Source organism: Rhinatrema bivittatum, unplaced genomic scaffold (assembly GCF_901001135.1).
Source record: "Rhinatrema bivittatum unplaced genomic scaffold, aRhiBiv1.1, whole genome shotgun sequence".
In the NCBI taxonomy this organism is placed as follows: domain Eukaryota; kingdom Metazoa; phylum Chordata; class Amphibia; order Gymnophiona; family Rhinatrematidae; genus Rhinatrema; species Rhinatrema bivittatum.
In genome coordinates, this window is record NW_021820600.1 from 942 (window position 1) to 8,863 (window position 7,922).

General features: G+C 46.9%; 12 non-coding genes across 12 annotated transcripts; all 12 read right to left on the reverse strand.

The window, feature by feature from the left end:
- Positions 1-240: 240 nt before the first annotated feature.
- TRNAP-CGG lies at positions 241-312 on the reverse strand. Its single transcript has one exon. It is a non-coding gene; the product is annotated as a tRNA-Pro (tRNA).
- Positions 313-474: 162 nt separating this feature from the next.
- TRNAM-CAU lies at positions 475-546 on the reverse strand. Its single transcript has one exon. It is a non-coding gene; the product is annotated as a tRNA-Met (tRNA).
- A 1,137-nt stretch (positions 547-1,683) lies between these two features.
- On the reverse strand, positions 1,684-1,755 carry TRNAP-CGG. Its single transcript has one exon. It is a non-coding gene; the product is annotated as a tRNA-Pro (tRNA).
- Positions 1,756-1,917: 162 nt separating this feature from the next.
- Positions 1,918-1,989, reverse strand: TRNAM-CAU. The gene has a single exon. It is a non-coding gene; the product is annotated as a tRNA-Met (tRNA).
- A 1,137-nt stretch (positions 1,990-3,126) lies between these two features.
- TRNAP-CGG lies at positions 3,127-3,198 on the reverse strand. Its single transcript has one exon. It is a non-coding gene; the product is annotated as a tRNA-Pro (tRNA).
- A 162-nt stretch (positions 3,199-3,360) lies between these two features.
- On the reverse strand, positions 3,361-3,432 carry TRNAM-CAU. The gene has a single exon. It is a non-coding gene; the product is annotated as a tRNA-Met (tRNA).
- A 1,138-nt stretch (positions 3,433-4,570) lies between these two features.
- TRNAP-CGG lies at positions 4,571-4,642 on the reverse strand. The gene has a single exon. It is a non-coding gene; the product is annotated as a tRNA-Pro (tRNA).
- A 162-nt stretch (positions 4,643-4,804) lies between these two features.
- Positions 4,805-4,876, reverse strand: TRNAM-CAU. Its single transcript has one exon. It is a non-coding gene; the product is annotated as a tRNA-Met (tRNA).
- A 1,138-nt stretch (positions 4,877-6,014) lies between these two features.
- Positions 6,015-6,086, reverse strand: TRNAP-CGG. The gene has a single exon. It is a non-coding gene; the product is annotated as a tRNA-Pro (tRNA).
- A 162-nt stretch (positions 6,087-6,248) lies between these two features.
- On the reverse strand, positions 6,249-6,320 carry TRNAM-CAU. The gene has a single exon. It is a non-coding gene; the product is annotated as a tRNA-Met (tRNA).
- Positions 6,321-7,459: 1,139 nt separating this feature from the next.
- TRNAP-CGG lies at positions 7,460-7,531 on the reverse strand. The gene has a single exon. It is a non-coding gene; the product is annotated as a tRNA-Pro (tRNA).
- Positions 7,532-7,693: 162 nt separating this feature from the next.
- On the reverse strand, positions 7,694-7,765 carry TRNAM-CAU. The gene has a single exon. It is a non-coding gene; the product is annotated as a tRNA-Met (tRNA).
- Positions 7,766-7,922: the final 157 nt, after the last annotated feature.

The window sequence follows — 7,922 nt, forward strand, 5'->3', positions numbered from 1 at the left end:
CTTGGGGTGTCTTCAGATCATGAAGATTTGTTGTCCGTTTGAGTGCTGCATTTGCTTGAGGTCCATTCTTCCTCCGTAGTCCTTACATGGCTATCTCCTGCCCTAGTTGGTTTTTTTTTCCGGAGGCATGCTTTCATCTTCCCAGAGAAGCAAAAGCTTGACTAGTACTTGATTTACTACTCCCTACACCAGGGGGAGAGTAGAAGAACTACTCTAGAGGCTGCACCCTAGTAAAGGGAAGGGCTCATCTGGGAGTTGAACCCAGGACCTCTCGCACCCGAAGCGAGAATCATACCCCTAGACCAATGAGCCACTGCTGGTGGTTCCTTCAAATCCCAGAGAGAGCTGGCTAAAGATGGGCTTTTAACAGCTTGCATGACCAGAGCCCATGTTCCGTAGTAGAACGTGGACCTTTATGATGTAAGAGCCTGTGCAGGTGATAAGAATTTAAAGATGATCAAAAAGACAGTGCTGTAGCAGAGAATGGTTTCGATCCATCGACCTCTGGGTTATGGGCCCAGCACGCTCCCGCTGCGCCACTCTGCTCCTTAGGTTGGCTGCTTACGATTCATTTTCTAATGGATCACGTCGTTAAAACCGGCCCCTCTCCCGTGCATTAAAGAGAGCTGTAGTCTGTTGCTCTTTACGTTCGCTTCATGCTCACTTTCTCACTCGTGGCCATGTCACTGCTCACAGTGTGCTTTTGTGTGACAACTTTATATCATCCCCTCGTATTCCATTCTCCACAACAATGCCTTTTATCCTTACACCAGTCAACCTGGAGCAGAGCTAATCCAACGGTGAATGTATATCACAGTAGCAGTACCTTTCTGATTTGGTGCAATGTTGTCCTGCTTGGGAATTGCTAGCCTCACTAAATGGCAGAGGGTTTGGCTCCATCTGCTTAGGATCCGGTCCTTTGCAGTTGCTGCAATCTGCTCCCCTTCTAGTGTCAATACCGAGAATGTGTATCGGTTTAAGCCACCTGTTTTCTTCCCAGCTTCCACTTCATTTAAACCCGCACTCCCCTTCAATTCTATTATGCCTTTGCTCATCCTCTTTCTTCGGATAAAACGAAAGGAATTTGCACGGCATGTCTTCACGGATCGCTCGATATCCTCCACCGTGAAGCCTAGATTTCTTGCGTAGGTGCCCACTCCTAAACCGGAACCTAGCATTTTGTTACGGCAGCAAGGTTTATTTTTCTCATCATGCAGAACCTTGATCTTGTCCGAATTAAATTTCATATACCATTTGGACGCCCAATGTTGCAGTCTAGCAAGGCCGCCCCCAGAATTTATGAGAATCTGAGCGTGATAGAACTTCTCTGAATCCTTTTGTGTCATCTGAAAAAGTGATCGCCTTACGGTAATTTTTTGCACGTTGGAACTTTATCTCTCTAGCATGTCCCGCAGTTACATTAACGCTGTCTGTTTGTTAAGCCTTGGGGTGTCTTCAGATCATGAAGATTTGTTGTCCGTTTGAGTGCTGCATTTGCTTGAGGTCCATTCTTCCTCCGTAGTCCTTACATGGCTATCTCCTGCCCTAGTTGGTTTTTTTTTCCGGAGGCATGCTTTCATCTTCCCAGAGAAGCAAAAGCTTGACTAGTACTTGATTTACTACTCCCTACACCAGGGGGAGAGTAGAAGAACTACTCTAGAGGCTGCACCCTAGTAAAGGGAAGGGCTCATCTGGGAGTTGAACCCAGGACCTCTCGCACCCGAAGCGAGAATCATACCCCTAGACCAATGAGCCACTGCTGGTGGTTCCTTCAAATCCCAGAGAGAGCTGGCTAAAGATGGGCTTTTAACAGCTTGCATGACCAGAGCCCATGTTCCGTAGTAGAACGTGGACCTTTATGATGTAAGAGCCTGTGCAGGTGATAAGAATTTAAAGATGATCAAAAAGACAGTGCTGTAGCAGAGAATGGTTTCGATCCATCGACCTCTGGGTTATGGGCCCAGCACGCTCCCGCTGCGCCACTCTGCTCCTTAGGTTGGCTGCTTACGATTCATTTTCTAATGGATCACGTCGTTAAAACCGGCCCCTCTCCCGTGCATTAAAGAGAGCTGTAGTCTGTTGCTCTTTACGTTCGCTTCATGCTCACTTTCTCACTCGTGGCCATGTCACTGCTCACAGTGTGCTTTTGTGTGACAACTTTATATCATCCCCTCGTATTCCATTCTCCACAACAATGCCTTTTATCCTTACACCAGTCAACCTGGAGCAGAGCTAATCCAACGGTGAATGTATATCACAGTAGCAGTACCTTTCTGATTTGGTGCAATGTTGTCCTGCTTGGGAATTGCTAGCCTCACTAAATGGCAGAGGGTTTGGCTCCATCTGCTTAGGATCCGGTCCTTTGCAGTTGCTGCAATCTGCTCCCCTTCTAGTGTCAATACCGAGAATGTGTATCGGTTTAAGCCACCTGTTTTCTTCCCAGCTTCCACTTCATTTAAACCCGCACTCCCCTTCAATTCTATTATGCCTTTGCTCATCCTCTTTCTTCGGATAAAACGAAAGGAATTTGCACGGCATGTCTTCACGGATCGCTCGATATCCTCCACCGTGAAGCCTAGATTTCTTGCGTAGGTGCCCACTCCTAAACCGGAACCTAGCATTTTGTTACGGCAGCAAGGTTTATTTTTCTCATCATGCAGAACCTTGATCTTGTCCGAATTAAATTTCATATACCATTTGGACGCCCAATGTTGCAGTCTAGCAAGGCCGCCCCCAGAATTTATGAGAATCTGAGCGTGATAGAACTTCTCTGAATCCTTTTGTGTCATCTGAAAAAGTGATCGCCTTACGGTAATTTTTTGCACGTTGGAACTTTATCTCTCTAGCATGTCCCGCAGTTACATTAACGCTGTCTGTTTGTTAAGCCTTGGGGTGTCTTCAGATCATGAAGATTTGTTGTCCGTTTGAGTGCTGCATTTGCTTGAGGTCCATTCTTCCTCCGTAGTCCTTACATGGCTATCTCCTGCCCTAGTTGGTTTTTTTTTCCGGAGGCATGCTTTCATCTTCCCAGAGAAGCAAAAGCTTGACTAGTACTTGATTTACTACTCCCTACACCAGGGGGAGAGTAGAAGAACTACTCTAGAGGCTGCACCCTAGTAAAGGGAAGGGCTCATCTGGGAGTTGAACCCAGGACCTCTCGCACCCGAAGCGAGAATCATACCCCTAGACCAATGAGCCACTGCTGGTGGTTCCTTCAAATCCCAGAGAGAGCTGGCTAAAGATGGGCTTTTAACAGCTTGCATGACCAGAGCCCATGTTCCGTAGTAGAACGTGGACCTTTATGATGTAAGAGCCTGTGCAGGTGATAAGAATTTAAAGATGATCAAAAAGACAGTGCTGTAGCAGAGAATGGTTTCGATCCATCGACCTCTGGGTTATGGGCCCAGCACGCTCCCGCTGCGCCACTCTGCTCCTTAGGTTGGCTGCTTACGATTCATTTTCTAATGGATCACGTCGTTAAAACCGGCCCCTCTCCCGTGCATTAAAGAGAGCTGTAGTCTGTTGCTCTTTACGTTCGCTTCATGCTCACTTTCTCACTCGTGGCCATGTCACTGCTCACAGTGTGCTTTTGTGTGACAACTTTATATCATCCCCTCGTATTCCATTCTCCACAACAATGCCTTTTATCCTTACACCAGTCAACCTGGAGCAGAGCTAATCCAACGGTGAATGTATATCACAGTAGCAGTACCTTTCTGATTTGGTGCAATGTTGTCCTGCTTGGGAATTGCTAGCCTCACTAAATGGCAGAGGGTTTGGCTCCATCTGCTTAGGATCCGGTCCTTTGCAGTTGCTGCAATCTGCTCCCCTTCTAGTGTCAATACCGAGAATGTGTATCGGTTTAAGCCACCTGTTTTCTTCCCAGCTTCCACTTCATTTAAACCCGCACTCCCCTTCAATTCTATTATGCCTTTGCTCATCCTCTTTCTTCGGATAAAACGAAAGGAATTTGCACGGCATGTCTTCACGGATCGCTCGATATCCTCCACCGTGAAGCCTAGATTTCTTGCGTAGGTGCCCGACTCCTAAACCGGAACCTAGCATTTTGTTACGGCAGCAAGGTTTATTTTTCTCATCATGCAGAACCTTGATCTTGTCCGAATTAAATTTCATATACCATTTGGACGCCCAATGTTGCAGTCTAGCAAGGCCGCCCCCAGAATTTATGAGAATCTGAGCGTGATAGAACTTCTCTGAATCCTTTTGTGTCATCTGAAAAAGTGATCGCCTTACGGTAATTTTTTGCACGTTGGAACTTTATCTCTCTAGCATGTCCCGCAGTTACATTAACGCTGTCTGTTTGTTAAGCCTTGGGGTGTCTTCAGATCATGAAGATTTGTTGTCCGTTTGAGTGCTGCATTTGCTTGAGGTCCATTCTTCCTCCGTAGTCCTTACATGGCTATCTCCTGCCCTAGTTGGTTTTTTTTTCCGGAGGCATGCTTTCATCTTCCCAGAGAAGCAAAAGCTTGACTAGTACTTGATTTACTACTCCCTACACCAGGGGGAGAGTAGAAGAACTACTCTAGAGGCTGCACCCTAGTAAAGGGAAGGGCTCATCTGGGAGTTGAACCCAGGACCTCTCGCACCCGAAGCGAGAATCATACCCCTAGACCAATGAGCCACTGCTGGTGGTTCCTTCAAATCCCAGAGAGAGCTGGCTAAAGATGGGCTTTTAACAGCTTGCATGACCAGAGCCCATGTTCCGTAGTAGAACGTGGACCTTTATGATGTAAGAGCCTGTGCAGGTGATAAGAATTTAAAGATGATCAAAAAGACAGTGCTGTAGCAGAGAATGGTTTCGATCCATCGACCTCTGGGTTATGGGCCCAGCACGCTCCCGCTGCGCCACTCTGCTCCTTAGGTTGGCTGCTTACGATTCATTTTCTAATGGATCACGTCGTTAAAACCGGCCCCTCTCCCGTGCATTAAAGAGAGCTGTAGTCTGTTGCTCTTTACGTTCGCTTCATGCTCACTTTCTCACTCGTGGCCATGTCACTGCTCACAGTGTGCTTTTGTGTGACAACTTTATATCATCCCCTCGTATTCCATTCTCCACAACAATGCCTTTTATCCTTACACCAGTCAACCTGGAGCAGAGCTAATCCAACGGTGAATGTATATCACAGTAGCAGTACCTTTCTGATTTGGTGCAATGTTGTCCTGCTTGGGAATTGCTAGCCTCACTAAATGGCAGAGGGTTTGGCTCCATCTGCTTAGGATCCGGTCCTTTGCAGTTGCTGCAATCTGCTCCCCTTCTAGTGTCAATACCGAGAATGTGTATCGGTTTAAGCCACCTGTTTTCTTCCCAGCTTCCACTTCATTTAAACCCGCACTCCCCTTCAATTCTATTATGCCTTTGCTCATCCTCTTTCTTCGGATAAAACGAAAGGAATTTGCACGGCATGTCTTCACGGATCGCTCGATATCCTCCACCGTGAAGCCTAGATTTCTTGCGTAGGTGCCCGACTCCTAAACCGGAACCTAGCATTTTGTTACGGCAGCAAGGTTTATTTTTCTCATCATGCAGAACCTTGATCTTGTCCGAATTAAATTTCATATACCATTTGGACGCCCAATGTTGCAGTCTAGCAAGGCCGCCCCCAGAATTTATGAGAATCTGAGCGTGATAGAACTTCTCTGAATCCTTTTGTGTCATCTGAAAAAGTGATCGCCTTACGGTAATTTTTTGCACGTTGGAACTTTATCTCTCTAGCATGTCCCGCAGTTACATTAACGCTGTCTGTTTGTTAAGCCTTGGGGTGTCTTCAGATCATGAAGATTTGTTGTCCGTTTGAGTGCTGCATTTGCTTGAGGTCCATTCTTCCTCCGTAGTCCTTACATGGCTATCTCCTGCCCTAGTTGGTTTTTTTTTCCGGAGGCATGCTTTCATCTTCCCAGAGAAGCAAAAGCTTGACTAGTACTTGATTTACTACTCCCTACACCAGGGGGAGAGTAGAAGAACTACTCTAGAGGCTGCACCCTAGTAAAGGGAAGGGCTCATCTGGGAGTTGAACCCAGGACCTCTCGCACCCGAAGCGAGAATCATACCCCTAGACCAATGAGCCACTGCTGGTGGTTCCTTCAAATCCCAGAGAGAGCTGGCTAAAGATGGGCTTTTAACAGCTTGCATGACCAGAGCCCATGTTCCGTAGTAGAACGTGGACCTTTATGATGTAAGAGCCTGTGCAGGTGATAAGAATTTAAAGATGATCAAAAAGACAGTGCTGTAGCAGAGAATGGTTTCGATCCATCGACCTCTGGGTTATGGGCCCAGCACGCTCCCGCTGCGCCACTCTGCTCCTTAGGTTGGCTGCTTACGATTCATTTTCTAATGGATCACGTCGTTAAAACCGGCCCCTCTCCCGTGCATTAAAGAGAGCTGTAGTCTGTTGCTCTTTACGTTCGCTTCATGCTCACTTTCTCACTCGTGGCCATGTCACTGCTCACAGTGTGCTTTTGTGTGACAACTTTATATCATCCCCTCGTATTCCATTCTCCACAACAATGCCTTTTATCCTTACACCAGTCAACCTGGAGCAGAGCTAATCCAACGGTGAATGTATATCACAGTAGCAGTACCTTTCTGATTTGGTGCAATGTTGTCCTGCTTGGGAATTGCTAGCCTCACTAAATGGCAGAGGGTTTGGCTCCATCTGCTTAGGATCCGGTCCTTTGCAGTTGCTGCAATCTGCTCCCCTTCTAGTGTCAATACCGAGAATGTGTATCGGTTTAAGCCACCTGTTTTCTTCCCAGCTTCCACTTCATTTAAACCCGCACTCCCCTTCAATTCTATTATGCCTTTGCTCATCCTCTTTCTTCAGGATAAAACGAAAGGAATTTGCACGGCCTGTCTTCACGGATCGCTCGATATCCTCCACCGTGAAGCCTAGATTTCTTGCGTAGGTGCCCGACTCCTAAACCGGAACCTAGCATTTTGTTACGGCAGCAAGGTTTATTTTTCTCATCATGCAGAACCTTGATCTTGTCCGAATTAAATTTCATATACCATTTGGACGCCCAATGTTGCAGTCTAGCAAGGCCGCCCCCAGAATTTATGAGAATCTGAGCGTGATAGAACTTCTCTGAATCCTTTTGTGTCATCTGAAAAAGTGATCGCCTTACGGTAATTTTTTGCACGTTGGAACTTTATCTCTCTAGCATGTCCCGCAGTTACATTAACGCTGTCTGTTTGTTAAGCCTTGGGGTGTCTTCAGATCATGAAGATTTGTTGTCCGTTTGAGTGCTGCATTTGCTTGAGGTCCATTCTTCCTCCGTAGTCCTTACATGGCTATCTCCTGCCCTAGTTGGTTTTTTTTTCCGGAGGCATGCTTTCATCTTCCCAGAGAAGCAAAAGCTTGACTAGTACTTGATTTACTACTCCCTACACCAGGGGGAGAGTAGAAGAACTACTCTAGAGGCTGCACCCTAGTAAAGGGAAGGGCTCATCTGGGAGTTGAACCCAGGACCTCTCGCACCCGAAGCGAGAATCATACCCCTAGACCAATGAGCCACTGCTGGTGGTTCCTTCAAATCCCAGAGAGAGCTGGCTAAAGATGGGCTTTTAACAGCTTGCATGACCAGAGCCCATGTTCCGTAGTAGAACGTGGACCTTTATGATGTAAGAGCCTGTGCAGGTGATAAGAATTTAAAGATGATCAAAAAGACAGTGCTGTAGCAGAGAATGGTTTCGATCCATCGACCTCTGGGTTATGGGCCCAGCACGCTCCCGCTGCGCCACTCTGCTCCTTAGGTTGGCTGCTTACGATTCATTTTCTAATGGATCACGTCGTTAAAACCGGCCCCTCTCCCGTGCATTAAAGAGAGCTGTAGTCTGTTGCTCTTTACGTTCGCTTCATGCTCACTTTCTCACTCGTGGCCATGTCACTGCTCACAGTGTGCTT